This window comes from Sarcophilus harrisii, chromosome 2 (genome assembly GCF_902635505.1).
Source record: "Sarcophilus harrisii chromosome 2, mSarHar1.11, whole genome shotgun sequence".
In the NCBI taxonomy this organism is placed as follows: Eukaryota; Metazoa; Chordata; class Mammalia; order Dasyuromorphia; family Dasyuridae; genus Sarcophilus; species Sarcophilus harrisii.
In genome coordinates this window covers 67342984-67363153 of record NC_045427.1, presented here as the reverse complement: position 1 = coordinate 67363153, position 20170 = coordinate 67342984, and the positions used below count along the sequence as shown (strand labels likewise).

Genomic DNA, 20170 nt, shown 5'->3' with positions numbered 1-20170 from the left:
ATGTTTTATTTCACTTTTTAAGCACATTTTTATTCACATGTTTTGATTGTATGTCCCTCACACTTCCTTGTGTATTTAGTGTCTCACTTTTCCTAACTCTTAGAACATCTAAAATAATTAAAAAGGACAAAAAAATTTAACAAAACTAACAAACATGGGAGAAAATCTGACGTTATACAAAGGCATAATCCTGTATCCCTCTAAAAAAGTGGGGAAAGATTTCTATAGTCACTTAGCCAGGAAATAAACCTTTATTAAGGACCTATTATTTGCTAATCATTATATTAAGTACTAGGAATACACAAACAAAACTATAACTTACCATATCTAGGATCCATCATTTCAATAGAAAAGAAGCTCATAATCAAGTATAGATAAGATACACATAGAAATGGAAGGCAATCTGAAATACCAAAAATTTTCTGGTTATGAAGTTTGTGCAGTTATATTTCTTTCATTATTTAAAGGATATATGCCTTTATTGGAATAGCAAGGCTTATTCCACCCTCCCCTCCCACATCCCATTGAAAACTGATTTCATGAGTTGTCATGAAAAAAATCACACTCAGTGGCCAACTTTTCTGCTTTTGTCTCTTTTAGTTTCTCTCTGTATTTCCATTGCTCTCTGTATTTCCATTGCTCTCTGTTTCTCTGCCTTTTTTTGTTTCTGCCACCATTTCTGTGTTCCTCTCTGTCTTTCTCTCTATCTTTGTTTCTTCCTGATTCTTTGTCTCTGAGTTTGAATTTCTCTGTTTCGTTGCTCCTGAATGAAAAAAAAAAGTTTGTTTTATCAGCCTGGTTTTTCAAGTTAATAGGAATATCAGGCAGGATTTGTGGGGTGTTTTTAATACTTGGGATCCTGGGCTCCTTTCCATGATTCAGTGAGGAATCCAAAGAGGACTTTCCTATTTAATATAAAATTATTTTAAAACATATTGAAAAACATGTTTTATTTAGTCTTTTTATATCTCCCATCACTTGTTTCCTAGTCAATAATTTGCTGTTACAATGCTGTATGAGCTGCTTAAATCAGATTTTCTTAGATTAAATAGATGAACAAATAACAGTAACAGTAATAGTCATAATAACTTACCTTTCTAAATCACCTACATTATGTCATGCACAAGTGCCATGTAAAGCACTTTACAAGTATTAATTTCATTTGATCCTTACAACACACATGGGAAGCAGGTATTATTATCATCCCCATTTTAGAGATAAAGAAATTGAAGCAAAAATATGTTAAATTCTTTGCTCTGAGTCATACAAGTCATAAGTGTCTAATGATTGATTTTTAATTTATGTCTTCTGATTTCAGGCTCAGCTCTCTATACACTATACCACCTAGTTACTCATTAAAACAAAACCAGAAAAGGCATAAAAGGTTTCATCTTCAAGTCAGATGGAAAATATATTGTGTATTGGCAAAAAGATAATAATGCTTCTTCTTAAAGGTCACTTGCATTGAAAAAAAATGTATCATTCTCTGTTGTTGAACCATATGAAAAGTGTGAATAATTTTAAAGATAATAATTTCTATGTCTTGAGTTTTCAGTCATAGTAGCTGAAACACTTATAAGATCAATAGCCAGACTGCGTCTCCACATAAGTTGATTGCCAAAATGATGACAGAGGTGACTAAACTGGAAACACTAATATTCTCAAGGACCTTAACTTCAGGGTTTTGTGCTGCCTCTATCAGTCTGAGAAGAAATCATCGATAAGATGGTGGATAAATCATGGACAAGATGGTGGTGATGGTGATTTGACTTGTCTGACCCATGGCATTTCCTCTTTATATAAGAGAGTGCCTTGCTACTTCAGATAGGCTGTGTTATGGGCCAGAATTTGAAACAAGGAAGCTTACAAGGTACTAAGTGGAATTGAGAAGACAATGATTATCTGGTTTAGAGTAATTCAGTATGATTGATTTAATCCTACAACAAATAATGGTTTCCTAGTGATATAATGATTGGTTTATACTCAGTGTAGAGAATATAAACTAGGAGCCTTAGCCAGGATTCATTTGGAGAGATTTAGAGGGCAGAGAAGGAGGCAGGAGCTCAAGCTCCCAGAACCGAGAGATAGGCTTCTAAAAAAGCTAACAGGGCCCCAGGAAAGGAGACAAGGCTTTGAAAGAGACAATACAGGATTTGGACTTTAACACCTGGCTGCACTTATGGTGATTACTGTACTGAAATTAAAACCTGCTTCCAGAGACCCCAAGAAAACTGAACCAAAGAGAACATTACAAGGCTGGATTGTCTGCCCTGTTTAGGGCAGATAGTTAAAAATTGATGGAGATGACTGGACCCTTCTCCACTGGACTAATTTCCAAAATGATGGGTTTGAAGACTGGACTGGTAGAAAAACTTGTGGTCAAGGACTGTTACTCCTCCCAAGGATCTTGTGCCTGTCTTTCTTTTGGTGGCAGCTATTCAGCAGTTTTTGGTGAGGAGAACATGGATCATTTTTGTCACATATGACATTGATAATGACTGAGGCAATAACATTTGAGCATATAGATTTATTAGAAAAACTAGCAATTATCAGTCAATTGGGTTTGAGATGTCATCAGTAAATACAATGACATCATTTGTAAGTTTACAGAAGTTTCTTTTAGTCAATAAGGGGAACCAATAAGTTTAAACAGTCTTGAGTAACATGGGCATCTCTTTTCTGATTAGCAAAAGTTTTGATTTTTAAAATTTATTTCCAGAACATCTTGGGAAGTATTATAAACACCCTGGAACATTATGTAATTATAACAAGAAATGTCATAACATATATGGAATATTTTTGAGCAACATCTCATAATGCAGTTTTTCATAATTGTCTTAACATCTTAATTCCTCATAATCATATACTTTATATCAAAGCAAGACCCACCTCATAAATGGAAGAAAATAAGAATATTAAAAAAATGGAACTAATTTTGTATTTTAAAGTTTCTCCATTGATCACTTACATAATACTCTTTGTTTATGCTTAATTGTTTAATATTCAAATCAATATTTTGAACCACTATTAATTTTTATGAATTAATTTTAAATAAACTTTGATAAAACAGGCAATATGACATCTAGACAAAGCAGAAAAACTAGAATATTAAGAACCAATTTAATTATGGTGGTCCATTATGGGGTCCCACTATATGGTATAATAAGCTATGTTCTTCACAATTTTCCTTCTTTGGGACTTTCGGAAGTCCAACATTTTCATGTCAGTGAAAGTATAATTACAGAAATAGAAAAGCAAAGTTAAGATATCAAAGGGTTTATTAAAATAACCAGATTCTACAGAATTATGCTCCTTAATGCCTATCTTGTTTAAAATTTGATTTAAGGCAAAAAGTGGTGAGATTGATAATACACTTATAATGTTTCATAGGCAGAGGGGTTAATTTGAATAAATTATGGAGACAAATCTTGTTAGATAGTGTCTATAAATACAAATTACAAATTAAACCTCATTTAGAATTCAAAGAAATTTGATTATAAAATTAATATCAATTACCAATTCACATAAATCATCAATTCACCTAAATCATCAATTCACCTTTTAGTCCCAAAATTCTTTTAGTCATTTATCTGTAGAGCAAGTTCCAGTCATCCCAAGTTATTGTCTAGCCACTAGAAACATCTTTCCTTAGATGTTCTGTTTTAGATCTTGTTCTTAGGGAAGCTCTGAAGGGCTTGCTCCCCTTAGAGTTGCTTTTTTTTGGTAAGACTCAACAAAATTTTCTAAGTTTACTAGAATATAAATGACAGAAACTTCAGAATTAGAAAATAATTTCATTTTTAGACTATCGATGCAGTTTTATATGTTTATTTAATCCCATTTTGAGAATGTGTCACTAGCTAAAAATTTTAGAAAGTCAATCACACATACACATACACACACATATATGTATATGACTTCAATAGCCTACATTAAGTTTTATAATTCCTTTCACACGTTCAAACATGTTTTTATAATTGGCTTAGAATTTCATTCAAAAGTGAAATATGCATATAAATAAGGACAGTGCTATGTTTTTAAATTATGGAAGTTGAAAAAATTAAACTATTTTATACTTTGGTTATTTTTAAGTTTTATTCTGTTTGTAACGTAAGACTGTTAGGAAGTTAATAGCAGACCTAACATCTTGTTTACTTAGTAGAAAACAGTAAGGATAGCAGCAATGTTTCTGGATTAGTCTATTAATTAATAGACATGGCATTACAAAATGAACAAAAACCTTTCATAGTTCACTTTTCCTGTTTATAGAAAATTTCTAGTAGTTGTTTTTTTTTTTTTTTTTTCCATTCCAGGTAAGAGTCACTTTTTACAGCTAATCATATAGTGAAATTCTATATTATTAATATATTGTAAACCATGTTCATAATTAACCAACTGGAAAAATAGAGAAATAGTCAAATAACAGAAAATGAGTTGAGACTCCTACCTTAGTATATCAGTGTCATTCCCTCAAATTTTCTCTGATACCAGACATTTCTTGTAGCAGTTCTCAGACAACAGTCTTTGTGGATAGCACATGGTTTTCCCCTTGAGTACTTGAATAGTATTTGGAATTCATGATAATCCAAACAATCATGACTAACAATACTTAGAAAAATATTCAATTATAATCTCTATAATCTCATGAGGCTTAATCTCAAACAGCAAAATTTTACTAATCACAGCTTAGGGCTAGGTTGTTATTTATTTTATCTTGTAATAATGAATTACATTCTAGAGATCCTCAAATTCAGTGAATAGTTGGGGCAACCCTCTAACTCCTACCCTAGAAGATTTGCTGGTATCAAAATCTATTGTTATTAAATTGATCCAAATGATGTGATGTTACTACACACTTACTTTCAACAGAAACTCTTTTATAATTTTACAAGTGACATATAATAAACTCACTCTTTTACATAATTTCCCTACTTTGGCTAGACATCCTGGTTCAACAGAGCACAGAATGTTACAGCATGTGGTTAGCAAGGCTGAATAGATTTTTTAAAAGCTTTTTTTCTTTATTTTCAAAACATAAGCATGGATTATTTTTTCTTTTTTTAATTGTTTTTATAGCTTTTTATTTACAAGATATATGCATAGGTAATTTTTCAGCATTGTTAATTGCAAATCCTTTTGTTCCAACTTTTTCCCTCCTTTCCCTCACCCCTTCCCCCAGATGGCAAGTTGACCAATACATGTTAAATATGTTAAAGTATAAGTTAAATACAATATATGTATACATGTCCAAACAGTTAATTTGCTATATAAAAAAGAGTCAGACTTTGAATAATATACAATTAGCCTATGAAGGAAATCAAAAATACAGGCAGACAAAAATAGAGGGATTGGTAATTCTATGTAGTGGTTCATAGTCATCTGCCAGAGTTCTTTCCCTAGGTGTAGCTGGTTCAGTTCATTACTACTCTATTGGAACTGATTTGGTTCTTCTTCATTGTTGAAGGGGCCACGTCCATCAGAATTGATCATCATATAGTATTGTTATTGAAATATATAATGATCTTCTGGTTCTGCTCATTTCACTCAGCATCAGTTCATGTAAGTCTCTCCAGGCCTTCCTGAAATCATAGCATGGATAATTTTTCAACATTGACCCTTGCAAAACTTTGTGTTCCACATTTCTTCTCTTTCCCCCCTCCAAATGGCAAGTAATCCAATATATGCTAAACATGTTAAAAAAGATATATTTTAAACCAATATATCTATAAATATGTATACAAGTATTGTGCTGCACAATAAAAATTAGATCAAAAAGGGAAAAAATGAGAAAAAAAAACCAAAATCCAAGCAAACAACAAATGTTATGTTATAATTCACTCTCAGTTCCCACAGGCCTCTCTCTGATTGTAGATAGCCCTCTTCATCACCAGATCAATAGAACTGACACAAATCATCTCATTATTGAAAAGAAACTTGACAATCAGAATTGATCTTTGTATAATTTTTTGTTCCCATATACAATGATCCTAGGTTCTGCTCATTTCACTTAGTATCAGTTCATATAAGTCTCTCTAGACTCTCTAAAGTCATCCTGCTGATTGTTACTTATAGAACAATAATATTCTGTAACATTCATAAATCATAACTTATTTAGCCATTCTCCAAGTGATAAGCATCTATGCTATTTCCAGTTCCTTCCCACTACAAAAAAAAGGCTCTTCGTTCCCATACTTTCAGATTTCTTTGGGATATAGGACCAATAGAAATACTGATGGATCAAAGGATATGCACATTTTGAAAGCCTAGTTCCAAATTGCTCTCCAGAATGGTTGAATGAGTTCAACTGTACCAACAATGTATTAGTGTCCCAGTTTTCCCACATCCCTTCTAACATTCTTCATTTTCTTTTCCTTTCATCTTAGCCAATCTGAGAAGTGTGTATTGGTACCTCAGAGTTGTCTTAATTTGCATTTCCCTGATCAATAGTGATTTAAGCACATTTTCATATGATTAGAAATGGTTTCAATTTTGTCATCTGAAAATTATCTGTTCATATCCTTTGACCATTTGTCAACTGGAGAATGGCTTGAATTCTTATAAATATGAGCCAAATATATATTTTAGAAATAAGGCTTTTATCACAACCTTGAATATAATTTTATTTCCAATTCATTGCTTCCCTTCTAATTTTATTTGCATTGGTTTTGTTTGTGAAAAAAACTTTTTGACTTTATATAATAAAACTTATCCCTTTTATGCTCAATAATGTACTGTTTTCTTCTTTGGCCAAAAATTCCTTCCTTCTCCATAGATCTGAAAGGTAAACTATCATTTGTACTTCTAATTTGATTATAATCACTCTTTATGTCTAAATCATGAACCCATTTAGACCTTATCTTGGTATTGGTATATGGTGTTAGGTGTGGATTAATGTCTAGTTTATGCTATACTAGTTTCCAGTTTTCCCAGCAGTTTTTATCAAACAGTGAATTCTTATCCCAAAAGCTCTGGGGTCTTTTGGTTTGTCAAAAACTATATTACTATAGCCATTAACTATTTTGTCCTGTCTACCTAACCTACTCCACTGATCAATTACACTATATCTTAGCCAGTATCAAAAGGTTTTGATTGACCACTGCTTTGTAATTTAGTTTTAGGTCTGTTACAGTTAGGTCACCATAATTTGCACTTTTTAAAATTAATTCCCTTGAGATTCTTGACTTTTTTCCTCTTCCAGATGAACTTTTCTATTTTTTTTACATCTGTAAAATAATGTATTGGGAGTTTGCTTAATATGCCACTGAATAAATATATTAACCTAGGTAGCAGTGTCATTTTTATCATATTCACTTGATGAGCACTTGATATTTTTTCCAATTAATTAGATCTGACTTTATTTGTGTGGAAAGTGATTTGTAGTTTTCATATAGTCCCTGACTGCCTTGGCACGTAGACTCCCAAATATTGCATATTATGTACAGTTATTTTAAATGGAATTTCCCTTTGTATCTCTTATTGCTGAACTTTGTTGGTAATATATAAAAATGCTGATAATTTATGTGGATTTATTTTGTTTCCTGCAACTTCGCTGAAGTTGTGAATTGTTTATAGTAGTTTTTTACTTCATTTCTAGCATTCTGGAGATAAACTACAACTATTCCCTATACCATCATTATCATTTCCAAAGAGTGAAAATTTGGTTTCCCCATTACCTATTCTAATTCCTTTAATATCTTTTCCTACACTTATTGCCAAAGCTAACATTTCTAATAAAATATTGAAAAGTAATGGTGATAGTGGGCAACCTTGTTTCACCTCAATCTTATAGGGAATAGTTGTAGTTTATCTCCATTACATATGAGTATTGATCATGATTTCAAAAGTTTTTGTACAAACAAAACTAATGCAGACAAGATTAGAAGGGAAGCAATAAAACATTTTTCCATCCAAAGGATCTGATAAAGGCCTCATTTCCAAAATATATAAAGGATTGAGCCAAATTTATAATAGTTCAAGCCATTCTCCAATTGATAAATAGTCAATGGATATGAACAAACAAATTTCAGGTGAAGAAATTGAAACTATTTGTAGCAACATGAAAAAGTGTTCCAAATCACTGTTGATCAGAGAAATTAAAATCAAGACAACTCTAAGATATCACTACACACTTGTCAGATTGGCTAAGATGACAGGAAAAGATAATGACAAATGTTGGAGGGGATGTGGAAAAACTGGGGCACTGATATATTGTTCGTGGAACTGTGAACACATCCAACCATTCTGCAGAGCAGTTTGGTACTATGCTCAAAAAGTTATCAAACTGTATATACCATTTAATTCAGCAGTGTTTCCATTGGAATTATATCATAAAGATATCTTAAAAGAGGGAAAGGGACCTACATGTGTAAAAATGTTTGTGGCAGCCCTGTTTGTAGTGGCATGAAACTGGAAACTGAGTGGATACCCATGATTTGGAGAATGGCTGAATAAATTATGGTATATGAATGCTATGGAATACTATTTTTCTATAAGAAACAACCAGCAGGATTATTTCAGAGAGGCTTAGAGAGAGACCTACATGAATTGATACAAAGTGAAATGAGCAGAACCAGAAGATCATTATACAAAGCAACAAGACTATATGGTGATCAATTCTGATAGGCATGGCTCTCTTCAACATTGTGATGATTCAGACCCATTCCACATGTGTAACGATGAAGAGAACCATCTACTCAGAGAGAGAACCATGAGAACACAGGGTGGAACAAAGCATAGCATTCTCACCCACTCTGTTATTATTTGCTTACATTTTGTTTCTTTTTTCCTCAGTTTTTCTTTTTCTTCCTTCTTGATCTGATTTTTCTTGCTTATCCAGATGGGTGTGTGTGAATATGTATACAAATATAAGATCTGGCATGTATTTTGGTATATTTGGCATGTATTCGACTGCCTGCCAGGTTGGGGAGTGGATCGGGGGAAGAAGGGGAAAGGTAGGCAGGTAATTATGTGTGGGGGTCAATGTTGGAAAACTTATTCATTCATGCATGTGCTTTGTGAATATATTTATACATATATATATATATATATATATATATATATATACACATACACACACACACACACACACACATATATATATATATATATACCCATCACAGAGATACAGATCTCAAGAATTAAACATGCCATCTTTCATATAGAGATATAAGTTTTAAGTTTTAAAGGAAAGTAATTTCTTTGTTTCCTTTATTACCTTTTTGTTCTTCTTGTGTACAAACAGGGCTGCCACAAACATTTTTACACATGTAGGTCCCTTTCCCTCTTTTAAGATATCTTTATGATATAATTCCAATAGAAACATTGCTGAATCAAACGGTATATACAGTTTGATAACTTTTTGAGCATAGTACCAAACTGCTCTACAGAATGGTTGGATCTGTTCACAGTTCCACCAACAATATATCAGTGCCCCAGTTTTTCCACATCCCCTCCAACATTTGTCATTATCTTTTCCTGTCATCTTAGCCAATCTGACAGGTGTGTAGTGATATCTTAGAGTTGTCTTGATTTTAATTTCTCTGATCAACAGTGATTTGGAACACTTTTTCATGTTGCTACAAATAGTTTCAATTTCTTCATCTGAAATTTGTTTGCTCATACCCATTGACTATCAATTGGAGAATGGCTTAACTATTGTAAATTTGGCCCAACACAATACTACAAAGATACCAATATCTTTTGGTATTTGAAGATCTTTTTTTATACAGCTCTGGTGTTTTTATGAGGAAAAAATGAAATTCACCATTTTCACTGAATGTCCATCTTTTTTCCTGAAACATAATGCTTAATTTTGTTATATAGTTGATTCTTTGCTACATTCCAAGTTTAAAGTGGAAGGTGCTAGGTCCTGGGTAATCCTCATTATGGATCCTCAACATTTGAATTGCTTCCTTATGGGTGCTTGAAATAGTTTCTCCTTAATTTAATAATTTTGAAACTTAGCTATGATGTTCCTAGGAGTTTTCATTTGGGGGTCTCTTTCAGGAGATGATTGATGAATTCTTCCAATGGCTATTTTAATGTCTTGTTCTAAGACATCAGGATCATTTTCCTTTATTTTTTTTTGAAAGAGAAAGCTTAGAGTCTTTTTATTTTTTTAATCATGGTTTTCAGGAAGCCTTAAATTGTCTCTCCTAGATCTATTTTCCAGATCAGTTTTTTTTTCAATGAGGTATTTTACATTTTCTTCTATTTTTTTTCATGATTTGGTTTTGTTTGACTGATTCTTGAAGTCTCATTGAGTCATTCACTTTAATTTATTTATTTCTAATATTTAGTGAATTATTTATTTTCTTCAGTTAGCTTTTTTGCCTCCTTTTGAATTTGGTCAATTGAACTTTTAAATAAAGTGTTTTATTCATTTATTTTTTTTCCATTTCACAAATTCTGTTTTTCCCTGAGTTGATTTCTTTTTATATCTATTTTGTAAAGAATTATATGCTTTTTCCCCTCTCATCAAACTTATTTTAAAGTAGTTTTCTTCACATAGTTTCTGTTTTTCTTTTTCCAGACCCTCTTGTCAAGTTCTCATTTCCTTTCCCCACTTTACTTCTAACTCTCCTTTAAGATACTTTTTGAATTCTTCCAAGAGAGCCTTTTGGAATGTGGTCCAACTCATATTACCTTTTGGGGCTTCATCTAGAGATGAATTGCTTTTAGCTCCCTAAGAGTTTTGGGTCTCTTCTCTTTCTCCATAAAAGCTTTCTCTGGGTAGAGTTCTTTTTTGCTTTGTTCCTCTTTAAGTTTAAGGTCTGTTCTCAGAATAAAGAGGTGACAGCCATTTTAGGTTGCTCTGGCACCAATGCTGCTGACAGGGTTACTGTGCTGGGTAGCTGTGGTCAATTCCTGCATTTTTCTGGGGTTGCTTTGAATGTCTCACAGCTAATTACTGATCCACTGGCTTATAACCAATGGGCAGGATAGCTAGCGGGCCTCCCAGGAGATTCCCTGTGCGGGACCCCAAAACGCCCTGGTTCTCTGCCTCAGTTCTTGCTGCATCTTGGCTTTAGCACTTCCCTCACTGTCCAATTGAAACAGATCTTTTCTGAAATTCTTCCAAAACATCTTCTGGAAATTTGTAAACTCCAAATATTTGTGGGTTCTGTCACTCCAAAACCAGTTCAGAAGCTTGATCTGATGTTGATCGAGGGATCTTATCTGCAGGAGCTCAAATAAAGACATGTCTATTCTTCACCATCTTGGCTCCACCCCTGCTGGTTAAGTCTTTTGATCCAGACCAAATTGGAAGTCCAAATTGAAATTATCCATAAGCAAGGATAAGAATTTTTTGCTATTTTTCTTCTTAAATCAATAAATGTTTAACAATTTTGAAATATTTTATAACAACTTTTAACAGTTTAATTAATAATGTAACTGTCTTAATACTAAAAGAGAACCACTGTGAGATTGAGGCAGAACTTGCTATCAAATATAAGAATTTCTTGCAGATATCACAACTTTCCTTTTTATTCCAACAATGGCTCATCAAATTTCACATTATAAGAAAATATTTTTTTAGAAATAAAATCATTACCAGTCAAATGGCATTAATTTAGTCTAATACATTTCCAAATTATCTTTGGGCCAAAACCCAATAGATAGTTATCCAGTATGAAGCAATTACATTCATTTAAAAAAGTGATAATAACAATACATAGCATTTATATAGTGTTTACCACATGCCAGGCTCTTACTGATTTTTAAAGCTTAATTTAAGGAGTTTCAGAACTGTGTTCTAAAGGGCTTTTTCTTCAGTGTTACTTTAAAATGTTTAGATTTTTTTTTTTTTATTTTCCATTTGCTATCTGATTTTTAAAATCATATCAGCATAACAGCTATTGTATCATAGGGTAATTAAAAGCAGTAAGCATTAAGATTTACTTTTTTAAGACAATTCTTAACGGAGCCAATATGCTCTTTGAAGGGGTAAAGCGTTACTAAAGAAATATTTTGTACAATTGTTCATCTTCTATACAAGCAGGTATTATGTTAAGCGCTTCACATTTATTATCTCTACAATGGTAGACACATATGAAATAACATTAAGTTCTAATTTATCACAATTTTCCTAATTACAAAAGATACCCATAATTTAGTCTAAGGACAATATTTTAAGCAAATCAAGTTTGAGTTCACAATTTCAGCTTACACTATTTAGAACCTTGATGAGATCAAAACCCCTTTTAAAAAATTTCAAAACCTTTTACTTTCAAACCCTTCATTTATATTCAGTGTAAACAGATAACTCAGGTCTATTTATTTTCACTTCTTTCTTATGTCTATCCCAAATTATTTCTCAAGCATAGTTTTTTAACATTTCATTGTGTAGTATATCTTAATTTGGGAGGCTTTATTAATTTATTTAAATAATTGAATTTTGTTAAATCACTTTATATTAGTTTCAACATACTTATTCTCACCCTTCAGAAAGGAAAGAGAGATTGGTAGCACTTAATCTCAACCCTACCTATATACCTCCAAAAATTAACTAAGCTATTTTTAGCAGTTACAAAAACATGCAAACCATGATTATTAAAAAAAAAATAATGCCATGAATTTTTGTAACTTAGGACAAAGAACTCATTCCCTTTTATCTGTGTCTCTTGTCTGTCTTTCCATCTTAACAGAGTCAGAAATATGGAGAATGTCTAAGTTTCTTGTGGCTGGCAGAGATGTTTAAAAATTTATTTTTTCTCTTTTGGCTGATGAGGCTACAGGAAAAAGTCTAGTTTATAAATATTGTATAATTATATGATAAAACCAACATATCAACAATTTTAATATTCACAATTTTCTACAGGCTTAAAATTTGATTGAAAATCCCTTCCTCAAGCCAAATTTTGGATTTATCCAGATTGTAATATTTATACCAATTGTTCAACTTTTTAAAAATGTATTTTTGGCCAAAATGTAAATAAGACTTAATTTACTTTTACCACCAAATAAAATGAATTGATGGGAAAAACAACTTGGTTTCTGTAGAGAAAGTGATGTTAATTGATTGAATCATGGGTTCTTATTTTTAAACCTTTTTTCCCTTTTCTTAACTGTAAATTTTTAATAAGACACCCATTTTGGTGACAATAAAAATACCCATGGCTTACTATTGATGATTGAGTAGTAATCAATAAAATTGGCATTTTTGTTACAATTTTTTCTTCTTTTTCTTTAGTACACATATTGATTAACATTTCTTAATCTCACCTATGCTTTTTTCATGCCATCTAGGACAATCTTTATGTAAATAATTCCATTTTTTCTGGCATGGTTTGGTTAGCAACTGTTGGAATTAATTATTTTAGTATTTCTTGGATTGATTGGATCCAATTCTGCATAACTTAACATTTTTATACAACCTGTCACAAAAGTACTTTGAAATTTCATTTTTCTCATGAAATATTTCTTGGACTTAGAAGAGTCTGATGTTATCAGCTGAGTTTTTTGAGTCTTTGAAATATTAATTAGGGATGCAGTCAAAGTTGGCAGATATAATAGTTAAAGGATTTTCATTAAATTTAGAAGCATTTCTCTTGTGAGTGGAGAAATTAAAGGGACTAAAAGATTAGTCAAATTTTTTAGATATCATTTTTCTTGGCTGAGAACATCATTTATAAACATTTCTTGGAGAGAAAAGATGCCCATTCTGGTCCCTTATGTTCAAAAAACAAAATCTACTATAGTGGAAGGAGAATAAAATGGAGAAGGAGAAATAAAAGGAAAAATTGAAGAGATAAAAGGCATAGTATGTCAAAAAGAATGGACCTTTAGGAAGTGATGGGAATCCCATGTTACCAGGATATGCCAGCAAAACCAGTAGTTCATTTTGTAAGTTAGGTTAGCTTAATGATCAATCTTAATTAAAATATAAAAGTTCTAAATTTAGGTCAGAATAATTTATCAACTGAATCTTTTGCAGTTTCAGCCCAAATATTACATAATATAATAATAATCTATTTAATAATACTTAGTTAAATAAAAATTAATAATAGTATAATTTTGGGTCATTTCTGGATTAAACAGGTAGTTTCTTTTGGTTCCAAAATATGATAAGATTTCTAGGGAGTTTGCTTCAGAATTCATCTCTTCCTTTACTTATAAAATGTGTTCACTTAAGGGATTCTTTTTTCTATAACAGAGATGGATTCTGCTTCCTTTAAAATGAATTTATTTTTCATATTTATAAAATAAATGATCTCTTTCACATGTAGAAAGAATTTAGAAGTAATTAATTCACCTCTCCTACTTGTAACAGGGGTAAATTCCCTTACCTTTATAAGGAATTGATTCTTTTCACCAGCTTATAATAACAGGAATGCTATTAACTCCATTCTATTTAACGTACAAGAGGCTAACCTGTCCAGAGAAATTTGAGATCAAGGTCAAGACAGAGTGTGATCTCTTGGGCAGTCCTTCATGGAAAAGTCCCTTGTGAAAAAACCTGACTGAAGCATGCTCTTGATAGTTCTTCATAGAGAATGTCTCAAAGACCCTAGGCACTCTCAATCAAGTCCTATCTGGGTCACTAGTTTTGACAAAAGAAGTTCAGAAGGACTGAGAAATAAAATGTGAACATGTTGATTTATTAGGAAGACTGGTAATAACAAATCAGTCAGGTCCAAGACCTTCTCAGTAGGTATGAGGATATCATATAAAAGTTTACAGAGCTGTCTTGTAGTCAGCAATGAGAAAAAAAATTCAGTTTAAACAATCTTGCAAACATTGGTGTACACTCTTCAGGTTGGCTACTTTTACAAATTTTCTGATTATTTACAAAACATTCTGGAACCTATTACAAAAATCCTAGAACATTATGTGGTTATTATAAGAAATATCATGAGATATATGGAACATCCTTTGATTAGCACCCTATTACCAATTTCTCAAATTGCTTCCACATCTTAATTTCCCATAATCATATATTCTACCACAGAAGGAGCTTATATAACTATTTAGATTCATATGACATATTCCTGCCTTTGAATTATTCATGGTCATATTACCAGTAGTAGACTTTAAGGTCAAATTCAATTTGTTTATATATATGTATATATATATATATGTATATATATATATATATATATATATATATATATACATATATTTAATTTTTTTATTTTTATTTTTTGCTGAGGCAATTGGGATTAAGTGATTTGCCCAAGATCACACAGCTTAAGTGTTAAATGTTTGAGACCAAATTTGAACCCAAGTCCTCCTGCTTCAGGGCTGTGCTTTATCTACTGTGCCCCCTAGCTGCCCCCAATTTATTAACATATTTAAATCTGTTTTTCAAAAACAAAATTACATGAATTGATAGCTTTACCAATATTGTATTAGCATGCCTGTCTTTTCATAGCCCCTCCAACATTTGCTGTTGTAATAAGAATACACACTTGTTTTACTTTTTAATTTTTCTTATCTATCTATCTATCTATTTCCCCAGTTGATTCCTGCCACTTTAAAACTTGGCAGAGTAAATTTTAATATCTTATCAACAGAAATATTTTAAAGTTAGTTGGAGCAATGAAGATCTTATCTCTTTCTAAAATGAAGTATATTTGCTTTAAAATCATATTTCATTTTATTTATTTTATTTGCAGAATATGGGGGAAAGTTGAAAGGAGGAGATTAAAATCTCTCTCTTTAAGAATCACGTGCACTTTGCTTTGGAGGATTTATCTTGCTAGGTCATTTTCCAGAATAGACTTAAAAAGCAAAAAATATATCTTACTCTACATATATGAGGTAGGAACTGTATCCAACAAGAATCATATTTGACTTATGTGGTCAGTGGGAATATAGGCATCAGCAAAATTGGCATTTCAGAATAAAACTGTAAAGTTTATATCTATAATAAATACAGATATAATAAACCACGGATATTTTCCTAAATGACCTACTATAAATATTACAATAATAAGGAAAAGTTATTGATGCATTTTTTTTCTTTTTGTAAATAAAATCATTAAAATGGCTATGCCCCATGAGGAAAATATACCTTTGATTGAGAATGTGAAATGACCTTTTAAGGAAAGATAGCAGCCTAATTCACGTACCAACCTTTCAAAAAAATTTACCAGTTGAATCTGTGATCAAAATATAGCCTTTGTCAGTATCTTTTCAGAAATATAAAGAAGATTTAAACAGAAAAAAAATTATTACCTAGAAATGAAAGGATGAAAGAATTAAAACATAGCAAAAAATATTGGACATGGTCTGGCTCAAGTCTCACATTTTGTGTAGTTGATATACATTGCCATTCTTGTTTATCATATTTGATGAATAAAATTATTAAGTATTCATTATTGATTAGATCCTGTAGGTTACAAAGCTAATATTATGAATTTGGTGCTTGAATAAATTCTAAGAGATAAAATAACCAACTTATTTTATAGATAAAAAGCTTAGATTCATAAAGTCCAATGTTGCACAGGTAAAAAATGACAAACCTGGAATATATCAGTAGCCTTACTTTAAGTACTGTTTTCTGTGCCAGAAAGACTCAGTGGAAAATCCCACCTTTGGTACTTTCTAAATGCCATGTATAAATCAACACACACACACACACACACACACACACACACTATACGCATGTGTATGTGTATGCTTCATAAATACACATATACAAATACAGACCCATATCTAGACATATATGCATGTGTATATAAGTCTACATATATACATGCGTGTGTAATATATACATACAAACAGTTTCAGTTTCTTCATCTTTAGAATGAGGATGACAATTAATAATCATTTCACACAGTTTATATTAATATCAACAGGGATCATACATGTGTAGTTAGTTGCAAATCTTTTAAGTTAAAGTTTAAGTTTTAAAGTACTTTCTAGATGTCTTTTCTTCCTTCTTTCTCTAGAATTTGTTATGAATTTGTTCTACATTGAGGTAGATTCTAATCCTCCCTAGTTACTCAATGAGAGTTTGACACACAAACATACATACATGTGTAAACATATATAAACCTTAAATTAATGAACCTGTCCTTTAAAACAGGATCATTGTGGGATTATGAGTAAGGCCTTGTTTTGTGTCCCTCTGACACTCCTAGATTCATCTTTTTTTCCAACATCATATTGCTCTTCTCTTTAAAAACCCACAATAAATAATATTTGTATGATAAAACCAACCTCAATAAGTGAGTTTTAGAGAGGAATGAATAATAAAGGTATGTATGAAAGCAGAGGCAGCTTAGAAGTTACCTTGAAGGTCTAGGAGAAAAGCTTGTGGTTTATATGGTTCTCACTTGAAATCCCTTTGTAGGTTCTTAAGAGTAATGTAATCAAAGAAATATTTTCTAAAGTATATCTTAGAGTGAAATTCACACACACACACACACACACACACAGAAAAGGAATAGCAAGAGGATTGAGGCAAGGGCTCCAACCACAAAACTCATGGAGTAACACAAATGAGATGGTGTAGGCCTTCTCTAGGATGTGTTCTTAAATTAATCATGAGACAACTGGATTTGGAGTATAAAAGAGGGAAGAATAATTTAATAGTAACTATGATTAATAGTTTTTGTAATCCTTTACAACTCATATTTTGTGATTCAGTGATATTTAATAATCAAAATAAAGAAGAGACTAATCTAATAATTGACACCTTAAATATACATCAAATCATACAACTGACATCCTTATTTAATCCATAAATGATGAGACTAAGCTGGTATCAGATGCCAATAATAATAAGATGTCAATCTGCTAGAATATCATGGGGGTAGCCAAAGGTAATAAGTGAATTCAGAACATCTAAGCATTCTTGGTGGCCTCAAAAAATCAGGTGTATTGATATCTAAGACTCTTATGTATACGGGAAAGAAACTCTGGTTTTGAACTTTATTTGAAATGAATGCAGAGCTTTAATATTTGCAAAGTATTTTACTTTTGTTACCTTATTCATAGTACTTGAGGCAAATACTACAGATATTATCACACTGCTTCTCCCATATCTGCATATGTGCCATCTCAAATAAAGCCATTATATTAACTCCAATTCAAATAGAAAATATGATCATATCCTTCCCTTCACCCAGACTCTTTAATTTCAAAAAGCCAGTTTCACCTTTAGCTTTGATTGATCGTAAGCCTTTACAACATTTCCTAGACATTTGTAACAATGCTACCTTGAGTATAATAGGGCCTTCCTCTCCATCCAGGTTACATTGAATATCCTCTTCCCACTTTAAAATATAAGTTCTTCAGGCAAAAACTGATTCAATTGACTAGTATTTGTATCAAGACAGTCCAGCACAGTTTCTGTGATACAGAGAGTAATTGTTACTCTATTATCTATACCCATAAGTCTATGTATCTATCTATGTATTCCTTGATAATATTGGTGAATATTTGCTAATTTTGGTAGTATCAAAAATATTTTAGTCAATTTTGATAATGATTTCCATGCAGCTTCATCAATTCCATTAACTATTTGCCTATTCTCACCCCTACTCTCAACAAAAGGTGGTCGTTCTTCACTCTCCTTATCATCTTATCTGTGGAATAGCAAAAAAAAAATCTTTTTTTTTTCCTCTTACTGATCCTTAAAAATTTATTTTCCATTTAAAGTAAATTTTCATCATTTTCATCCATCACCTTAAGATTTTCCAAAATTAAATCAAATGTATTTCATAACATGTGTTAGATACACAATTCTCTTTCCAAAGAGAGATGTTTTGTCTTCTTTCCCCTTAAAATCGGTAGTTTATTTTTTCTTCCCTGACTCACAAATAATCAGTACTTTATAAAGCCAAATACTAATCAGTACTTCATGAAGCCAAATACTAATCCTACTAAAAAGAATAATCACTTTAAAATCACTATACCAAGAATATTATGAATAATACTATTAATAACAATAGTATAATTGTTGCTTTTTAAATGTTATGTTTTAAGCACATTTTTTCTCTTTTAGAATGTCATCATAGATGAGAAATTTGGCTTTACTATGCTCCTATAACACCTAAGTAATGAAGAAAAAAATTAAGCTTTAGTCTTCCAGACACCAATTTTAGACCTATAAATATTAACTCCTATCTGCCCTTTTGTAAAATATAAATAATACATAATCTGTCTTCATTATACAGATGTTATTAAGTAATTTGTAAATCAATCAATCACCACATAAAGGTATATGATTAGTCATAGTTAAAGAATTGTCAGGGTCTTTAGAGACCATTTCCATTATATATATATATATATATATATATATATATATATATATATATAGACCATTTATATATATATATATATATATATATATATATATATATATATATATATATATATATATATATATATATATACTTATTGGACAATATTAGAATATGCTTAGAAAATACCCCCCTCCCAACTATTATCCTGTGCTGGGTTGATTTGTTGATGTATAAAGAGAATGGGAAGAGGGATTAGAGGGTAGAATAAGAGAAGCAAGAGTGACTTCTGGCCAGGAGAGGAAGGTGGAGATTCCTATGTCCATTCCTCTCACTTGAATAAAGAATAAAGATCAAGGACTTTTGCTTATCCTGACTCTGGCTGATTCTAAGGTATCCAGTGTGCTAACTCAGTCTTCCCATTTGGTGCCCAACGTGTGGACCAAGGACCCTACTTTCACTGAAGAATTCTCCAGTGACCAGGAAATTGGGTGAGTATTTTAATAGACAAACAGGGAACTTACTTTTTTAAGGGCTAAACTAGTAACCTTTTCTAGCTGAAATGGGGCAGATGTTAGGAAAAGATTCTCCCTTGTCCCCACCCCTACCCCAAAGGGGTGCTATAGAAAGCATACTTAAGTTTATCAAGGGACAAGGCTTAATTGTAACTTGGAAAAAGATTGCTAGACTCTTGGGTACATTAGAACACACATCCTCTTGGTTCTTAGAGGAAGAAGTAGTACAATAATTGGAAGCTAGTAGGAGATCAACTATGTGAATACTACAATGATAGTCTTCATTCAATTTCCAAGTAAGCATTCTATATATACAACATGATACTATTACCCTTAAAGAATTCTGCAGAAAAAAGAAATAAAAATTCAGAACAGCCAGATGAGGAATTGTGAGGAAAAAAAGGAGGACAAAGAATGGATAAATGACCATATCACCAAAGGGCTTGTGGAGTTAAGTGAGGT

At 31.7% G+C, this 20170-nt stretch overlaps 1 long non-coding RNA gene across 1 annotated transcript in view; it reads right to left on the bottom strand.

The window, feature by feature from the left end:
• Window positions 1–428: 428 nt before the first annotated feature.
• LOC116421092 overlaps window positions 429–20170 on the bottom strand; it is a 42661-nt gene continuing 22919 nt past the window's right edge. Inside the window, exon 3 of the long non-coding RNA XR_004231409.1 lies at window positions 429–763. This is a non-coding gene — a long non-coding RNA (uncharacterized LOC116421092). The remainder of the gene's footprint in view (window positions 764–20170) is intronic.